The 9,269-nt window shown below is 38.2% G+C and overlaps 1 long non-coding RNA gene across 1 annotated transcript in view; it reads right to left on the bottom strand.

Annotated features, from left to right (window-relative positions):
* The window catches only part of LOC110265450, a 3,312-nt gene continuing 1,470 nt past the window's right edge, over positions 7,428 to 9,269 (bottom strand). Inside the window, exons 2-4 of the long non-coding RNA XR_002351595.1 lie at positions 8,515 to 8,594; positions 7,674 to 7,732; positions 7,428 to 7,493 (exon numbers count right to left, since the gene is read on the bottom strand). This is a non-coding gene — a long non-coding RNA (uncharacterized LOC110265450). The remainder of the gene's footprint in view (positions 7,494 to 7,673; positions 7,733 to 8,514; positions 8,595 to 9,269) is intronic.

Genomic DNA, 9,269 nt, shown 5'->3' with positions numbered 1-9,269 from the left:
TACTAAAAATAGGATTGACATTGTAAGTATAGTCCAAACCCAACCATTGATCATCAATCAAATTATAATCCTAAAGATGTCACAATCAACACGAAATAACCGAGAGTAATTAAACTCCCGGGTCGTCTTCCCTAGGAGTTGCAATGAAATGTCATATCGTTGGCTATGAGAGAGAGAGAGCACGGGGAATTGGGAATGAATGCAAGAGAGAGAGAGAGAGAGAGGTGTGAATAGCAATAGTGCAAACGATCATGCAAGAAATTAAAAGGAAAGCAATTAAGCAATGGAAATGGAAATTAAGTACTAAAAGGGGCTCTTGGTGAGAATTGGGGAATTTGGGATTCCTATCCTAGTTATGGACCACAAACATGGCAGTTGTGTGGAATTAATCCCAATTAGTCAATCCTACTTGAGAATTAGTCAAAAGGGGGTAATTGATCTCAATCCATAAGTCCTAGTCAACTCACTAATTACTTAGTGAAAGACTAGCATCAATAGAAACCAAACCAATTAACTATTCTCACACAATGCGGAATGGACATCCACAACTCAATTCCACCCAAACATCCAAATTTCTCAACCAAGAGTGTGAAAATTAAACATGCAAGGAATTAAAGATCAAAGCAATAAAAGTCAAAAGCAACAAAGTGCAAGAAAAGGAAACTTTAGATGCAAGAAAACATCTTGGCAAGTAATTGAGAGCTAAGGCTACCTATCCTAGACATTGACCACAAACATATGATGATTATGAAGAGTTAATCCTACTTAGTCAACCTTACATCGAAGATAAGTCAAATAGGCATAGTTAATTTCAATCCATAAGTCCTATGTCAATACTAAGGGTCACATAGAGTCAATGGAGACCAAATCAACTAACTACTCTAATGTATAAAACAAGAATGGACATCAATGACTCAAGGATCACCAAAGTCACCAATTCCAAGCCAAGAGTGTAGAAAAACTAAGTGAAAACTAAGCCAAGTATTTCATCAAACACTTGGTGTGCATAAAAATAAAATAATATTAAATTGCAACAAAATAAATTCTAAAGCTACCAAAGTAAGAAAATCATAACAACAACTAAAGAAAGCAATAAATGACATGGAAACATAAATTGCATTACTTGGAATTAAAATAACAAAAGTGTTCATAACATGAAAATTGACATGAAAGAGAAAATAGCAAAAGATATGAAGAAGATAAAGACAAGAAAGCATAGAAACATAAATGCAACTAGACTAAAACAAGAATTAAATGCTGAAATTAAAGGAAATTAAACTAAACCTAACCTAATTCTAGAGAGAGGGGGGAGCTTCTCTCTCTAGAAACTAAGAGAAAAGCATGTAAAAGCTAACCCTAAGTGCTCTCCCCTTCATTCCTCTTCACTTTGGCCTCAAATAGCTTTAGAAATGGGTTGGATTGGGTTCTAAAGGCCCAGAATTCGCCCCCAGCGATTTGCAATTAATGAGCTGACGTAACTCGGGTCACGCGTACACGTGGGTCACGCATACGCGTCACTGCACAAAATTCACTCCCATGCGTACGCGTGGGTCACGCGTACGCGTCGCTCACAAATCTTCCTTGTGCATGCAAATGCATGCTTGTGCATACGCACGAGTGCTGGAACTTCCAAACTCCATTTCTTCATGATTTCTTCCCTTTTGCATGCTCTTTTCCTCACTTCTTCAACCCATGCTTGCCTTGAAAACCTAAAATCACTTAACAAATACATCAAGGCATTAAATAGAATTAAAGTGAATAAAATTAACTAAATTTAAGCACAAAAGAGCATGTTTTCACTTTTAAGCACAATTTAGGAAGAAATCTCAAAAGCATGCTATTTAGATGAATAAATGTGGGTTTATGTGATGAAATCCACTCAAATCAAACGAAAATATATCGTAAAATATGGACTCATCACTCGGTCCAAGGTATGAACATCCTTGAGGCATGAGGGGTTGTTCTTGTCGAGGTGGAGGAGCTTGCAGAACTTCTTCTTCTTTGGCTTGCTCTCTTTTCTGAACCACCACCCTCGCATATTCCATGGTTTTCTTGGAGATTGGTCTCTCAATAGGAATGAGGAAGTCATTCTCCAAATTTACCCTAGCAGCTTCACAGAGGCGGTGAATGAGATGAGGAATGACCAACTTAGCATGTGAGAGGGGTTGGAGGCAATGTTGTATATTTGTCGAGGAATTATTTCAGCCATATCTTCCTTATACCCTATCATGATGCAATGGATCATGATGGCTCTATCCACAGTGGCCTCAGAGCGGTTTCTTGTTGGAAGAATAGATCGTTGGATGACTTCCAACAATCCACTTGCCACTGGCTTGAGGTCGCTCTACCCCAATTGATTTGGGAGTTTGTCCGTACCTATTCTCCACTGAGCTCCCGGGAAACAAATATCCTCGAGCACTCGCTCATATCTCCAATCCCGACTCATCTTCTCATCATAAGCGTCCAACCACTTGGAGGTGGTAAGTGGTGCATCTCTCTCACACTCCTCTGACTAAAGACGAGGACTCTTCCTCGTAAAAAAGTGCGATAGTCTTTTGCATTCATACCATGAACATCTCTATATGTAATCCAAGCATTCCCATAGAACTCTTGGACCTTCAGTTGTCCTACATCGGTATATGGATTGGTTAGAACTTCGCATCCTTTTTGAGCAATTTGGTACTAGATTTCAGGATATTCTCTGGATTTAGATCAAATCTAACCTCCGGAATCACCTTTTTCTTATTCATAAGCTTGAATAAGTGTTTCTCATGCAACTTTGTACGAAATCGTGTTGCATTAAGGGCGCTATTTTCGGTGCTTTTCCTTTTCTCTTCCTTGATAACGATCCCTTTGGTGCCATTGTTAATAAAAATAAAGAGCTTAATCGACAATACAAAACTTAAAGATTTACTTGTTCCTAAGCAAAAATAGAAAAAATTAGAAGTAAAAGGAACAGAGGGAGGAAGAGAGAAGAGGGGACTATTGTGGATTTGGAAGAAAGAAGGGGAATGGGTAGTATGGGAGAGAGAGGGAATGCGTGTGTTGTGGGTGGAGGGAGTGAAAGGATAAGTGAAGAAGGGGAGGGATGGTGGTGGAATTTATAATAGAGGGAAAGAAGAAACAAGTGAGGGAGTCAGGGTAGAAGGGGATTTGGTGGGGTGTATTGGGAAGTGGAGAGATTTAAGGGGAGGGGGAGGGATTTGATGAAGGAGGGATAATAGGTGTCAAGAGGAAGAAAAGGGGAGAGGATCACAAGGAAACGGGGGAGAATCAAGGGGATTTGATTTCAAAATTTGAATCCACAAAAGAAAGGGGTGGTTGTAGCATAATTGGCGCTAAATGCCACTGATGTGGCATTTAGCGCTGTACCTCTCGAACACTAAACTTGGTGTGTGGCACACCTGGCGCCAAACGCTGTGGGATGCGCTAAATGCCAGCTTGGATTTTTTTTTTTTGAATATCTGGCACTAAATGCCGAAAATTGGTGCTAAATGCCAAGACACCTGTAGCATCCTCCTCTTGTATTATGCACCTGGTGCCAAATGCCCAGAAGTGGCGCTAAATGCCATATGTCTAGTGAGCTCTCCCTTTGGAGCTCCTTACTAGCGCTAAACGCCCAGACGCCAGTGAGCTCCTTCATCTCCAAAAGTTCCCCTGTTTATTCCAAGCTTTCCTGTTTCTGTTTCAACTAATTTGCATGACTTAAATAAAGATAAAAATAATAAAAACTACGAACTAAGAAAACAAGACAAATAAAAATAAAACAAGAATACTAAAGATTAGGTTGCCTCCCAACGAGCGCTTCGTTAAAATCACTAGCTTGACGATTCAATTTTGCTAAGTGAGCAGATGAGTAGTCTGTTGGCGATCGACGTTGCCACCAAGATATTGCTTCAACCTATGGCCATTGATAGTGAACCTCCTGTCGGAGTTCTCTTCTATGATTTCCACATGACCGTAGGAAGACACTTTAGTGATTAGAAAAGGTTTTGACCACCGAGATTTTAGCTTTCTTGAAAATATCTTAAGCTTTGAGTTAAAGAGAAAGACTTTATGGCCTGGCTCAAATATTCTGGTTGCTATCTTCTTATCATGCCACACTTTTGTTTTCTCTTTGTATAGCTTGGTATTTTCATAAGCTGTGGTCCGAAATTTATCAAGCTCATTGAGTTGGAGAAGCCTTTTTTCTCCTGCAGCCTTGGGATCAATGTTCAGGAACATAGTAGCCCAGTAAGCTCTATGCTCTAACTCCACTAGCAAGTGACATGCTTTGCCATAGAGCAACTGATAAGGGGACATGCCGGTAGGAGTCTTGAGATTTGTCCGGTAAGCCCAAAGAGCATCATTTATCTTCCTAGCCTAGTCCTTCCTTGAAGCACTCATGGTCTTTTCTAAAATCTGTTTGAGTTTTCTATTGGAGACCTCCACCTATCCACTTGTCCGAGGGTGATAGGGGGTAGCCACCTGATGTTGGACACTGTATCTCTGAATAAGAGAATCCATCTATTTGTTGCAAAAGTGACTACCCCCATTATTGATTAAGGTTCGTGGGATACCAAACCGGCTAAATATGTACCTCTGAAGAAAGCTAATCACAACGTTGGCATCATTGGTGGCCAAAGGCACTGTCTCCACCCACTTGGACACAATCCATAACCACCAAAATATAGTTGTTTGAGTATGAAGGAGGGAGCGGTCTCATAAAATCGATTTCCCATACATCAAACAACTCTACTTCCAAGATAGCTTGCTGTGGCATCTCATTATGCATGGGTAGATTCCCAGTCCTCTCACCACCAAAGTGTCCACCGTATTCGAACCCAGGACAATGCCAAAGCACTTGACTTGTTTCTTCATCTGGAATATATCTTTGGATGATCTCATCTGAGCACCTCTTGAATAGATAAGGTTCTTCCCACAAGAAATACTTTGCATCATGGAGCAACTTCTTAACTTGTTGCTTAGTGAAATCCTGGGGAATGATCTAGCTGGCCTTGCAGTTTGCTATGTCTGCAAATCAGGGGGCTCCATGTATAACAAATGTAGAACAAAGAGTTGTTCATCAGGGAAATTTTCATTCACTGGAATGGGGTGAACCACTCCTTCTTCAGGTTTAATTCTAGAGAAGTGATCAGCTACCTGATTTTCTGAACCATTCCAGTGTCTGATTTCAATGTCAAACTCCAGAAGAAGAAGCACCCACCTAATCAATCTAGATTTAGCGTCTGGCTTGGTCGAAAGATACTTAAGTGCAGCATGGTCTATATAAACAATAACTTTTGAACTAATCAAATAGGACCTAAACAATAACTTTTTGAACTAAGACACGACTTGCATAGTATATGACATGCAATAGCTTGTCTGATCTCTTCCCCAAAATAGCTCCTATAGCATAGTCGCTAGCATCACACATCAACTCAAAAGGTAAATCCCAATTAGAAGGAGCTATGATGGGTGCAGAGACAAGCTTAGCTTTCAGAGTCTTAAAGGCATGCATGTCGTCACTAAAACAAAAAGGAATTTCGGCAACCAAGAGGTTGCTTAAAGGTTTAGAAATTTTTGAAAAATCCTTTATAAACCTTCTGTAGAAACCATCATGGCCTAGAAAACTCCCAATTGCCTTCACATTAGCAGGTGGTGGTAATTTCTCAGTTACCTCCACCTTGGCTTTATCAACCTCTATTCCTTTTCTTGAAATATGGTGCCCAAGAACAATACCTTCAGTCACCATGAAATGGCATTTATCCAATTTAAAACAAGGTTTGTCTCTTGGCACCATTTCAAGACTAAGAATAGATGTTGTGGGCAAGTATCAAAAGAATTACCGAAAATAGAAAAATTATCTATAAATACCTCAATAAACCTTTCAACCATGTCAGAAAATATAGAAAGCATACACCTTTTGAAAGTTGTTGGGGAATTGCATAATTCAAACGGCATCCGGCGGTGACCAAACACACCAAAAGGACAAGTAAAAGTCGTTTTCTCCTGATCTTGAGGGTCCACTATAATCTAATTATATCCTAAATATCTGTCAATAAAATAATAAAATGCATGTCTAACTAACCTCTCAAGTATCTAATCAATGAAGGACAGAGGGAACTGGTCCTTCCTATTAGCAGTGTTGAGCCTTATATAGTCAATGCACATTCTCCAACCGGTGATAGTTCTTGTAAGAATCAGCTCATTCTTTTCATTTGTAACCATTGTAACTCCTCCTTTTTTGGGAACAACATGTACAGGGCTTACCTAAAGGCTATCAGAAACTGCGTAATTGATCCCTACTTCCTTTGCTTCATAACTTCTTTCTAGATCACCTCTTCCATAGCCGGATTAAGCCACCTTTGTGGTTGCACCATAGGTTTAGAATCTTTCTCAAGTAGGATTTTGTGCATACACATGGCTGGGCTTATCCCTTTTAAATCACCAATGGTTCAACCAAGAGCTGTTTTGTGGTCTCTCAATACTTATAACAACGCTTCCTCTTCACAGCTACTCAGAGAGGAGCTTATAATCACTGGATAAAAGTTCATTTCTCCTAAAATGGCATACTTGAGAGAAAGAGGTTGGGGCTTCAGATCAAGCTTTGGTGGTCCCTCTTTCCTAGTAGGCATGTGTGGTTCCTCCGTGGGAGTGGAGATTCGTCAGTTTCGGTTAAATTATCACTGCAAGAAATTACCGGAATAACGGTCAATTTAGCAACTGATTTAGCGACCGATTCTGGTTATCGCTAAAACCTTGGTCGCTAATTTAAAAATAGCGACCAACTTCGGTCGCTAACTGTTAGTAATCGATATTAGCAACCGATTTTCAACCAATGCTACCAAACTAGTATCAAACGATATTGGTCGCTAAATCGGTCGCTAATAAAATTGGTCACTAAATGGCGACCACTTTTTTGGTCGTTAAATTGGTTATTGAGAAAATCGGTCACTAAATAGCGACCAACTTTTTGGTCGCTAAAGCGGTTGCTGAGAAAATTGATCGCTAAATAGCGACCAAGATTTGAAAATCTAAAATCGGTCGCTAAATCGGTCACTGTTACTGATTTTCTAATTATGGATTTTTACTAATTTCACATATACCACAATTAAAACTTGATTTTCATAAATAATTATATTTCAACAAATATAAAAAGAATGAAGCATAAATCAATTTTTCAAATAAATACAAAAAATATTCACAATATCTATATCGAAATATAGAAATTAAGATAAAATTCATAAATACATCAAATTTATGATCCAAAATCTAAATGTACATTGATGGCTTTATGGCCAATGGTCCCAATAAGTACATTATAAACTAGCAAATCAAAGAGGACAAACGTGTGAAGAGTATTACAAGAAAACAAGAGTTTTATCTTTTTGAGGATAATTATTAGTATTACGTGCATCACCAAAGCATTGTGTACATTGATTCAAAAAGCTAGATTTTCTTCATTTTTCAACTTCCCAGGATTTACTTCTTCTAATCGATTAATAAGTGACCTAAAACACTATTAAAAATTAACGGGCATGAAAAAATAAGTTAATGAACTATGTACTATCTTCATTATTCATTGGAGGCCTGTATCCACGTGCATTTTCTAGTGTGAATCCAATAAATTATAAAATAAAACATGTGATAGGTTAAAAGAAAGTGCTAAATTGAGAAAAATAATTCAATACCTTTTGTTAAAGCAAGTTCTTTGAGTTCTGCTCCTGCTCTTCCAGTTTTCTCTCGAGCTCTTCAACCTGAATATGAAGCCGTGAACAAAGATATTAATTGTTGATTAGAACAAAAGTTTACTATTTTGCTGTATAAATGTTAATTAATCATTTATTGACAAATGATGACTTCATATTATTTTAAACTCCTGTAACTAATCTTCCAGATTTTTTTCTACATCCCATACTTGCATCTCAAATCCTTTCTTACTGGCCAAGATCCTACACCATTTAATTCACATTTATGTTTTTTAAATGGCAGAGATATGAGCAATTATTAGGATCAAATGCAGTAATGACCAAAATTGCTATGGATTCCCTTATCATGAAATTGCAAAAGGTGTAAAATTTACAATGTCTGAACTCCATTGATATAATGAAAGTTGTAAATAGTAATTCCTTTTTTTTCTATTTATTTATCTAGAGATGCCTTAATTCTCTCAATATAATTATCATGATATATAACAAAATAACAAGATCTAATAAGGGACAAATTATGAAGCCGCATACTAATATGTATACTAACAATAATTATACCATAGTTGATTTTTTTAGAAGGGCACTAGACCCCCTGATGAAGCAAAGAAGCATCTAAGATTTTGAAATTAAAGCTTTCCAAAAGGATGGAATTAAAAACCAGAAGAGTGCTGATAAAAAATTGCACTATGACCATGAAATTGTAAGCATGCCTTCAAGGTTTCTCCTAACAAAACCACAAACAAGAGAGAGCATAGCAAAGAAGAAACGGACCCAAGGAGCAAGACAGTAGAATAATATCACAGCTATTACAACTAGGACTTACCTCCAATTGTTCAATTTGTTCCCAAGGAGTTTAAATTCAGGTCACAATGCTTCAAGCTCATCTATTAGAGCTAGCAATCTCTATTATTGAAAAATGACATTGATGAGCGGATAATTTATACGCTTTTTGGCATTGTTTTTAGTATGTTTTTAGTAGGATCTAGTTACTTTTAGGGATGTTTTCATTAGTTTTTATGTTAAATTCACATTTCTGGACTTTACTATGAGTTTGTGTGTTTTTCTGTGATTTCAGGTAATTTCTGACTGAAATTGAGGGACTTGAGCAGAAATCAGATTCAGAGGTTGAAAAAGGACTGCTGATGCTGTTGGATTCTGACCTCCCTGCACTCAAAGTGGATTTTCTGGAGCTACAGAACTCGAAATGGCGCGCTTCCAATTGCGTTGAAAAGTAGACATCCAAGGATTTCCAGAAATATATAATAGTCCATACTTTGGCCAAGAATGGACGACGTAAACTGGCGTTCAACGCCAGCCTTCTGCCCAAATCTGGCGTCCAGCGCCAGAAAAGGATCCAAAACCAGAGTTGAACGCCCAAACTGGCACAGAAACTGGCGTTCAACCCCACAAATGGCCTCTGCACGTGCAACACTTAAGCTCAGCCCAAACACACACCAAGTGGGCCCCGGAAGTGGATTTATGCATCAATTACTTACTCATGTAAACCCTAGTGACTAGTTTATTATAAATAGGACCTCTTACTATTGTATTAGGCATCCTGGATTGTATTTTGATCCT

Source organism: Arachis ipaensis, chromosome B08, assembly GCF_000816755.2.
Source record: "Arachis ipaensis cultivar K30076 chromosome B08, Araip1.1, whole genome shotgun sequence".
Classification (NCBI taxonomy): Eukaryota; Viridiplantae; Streptophyta; class Magnoliopsida; order Fabales; family Fabaceae; genus Arachis; species Arachis ipaensis.
This window is presented reverse-complemented; position numbering and strand designations above follow the sequence as displayed.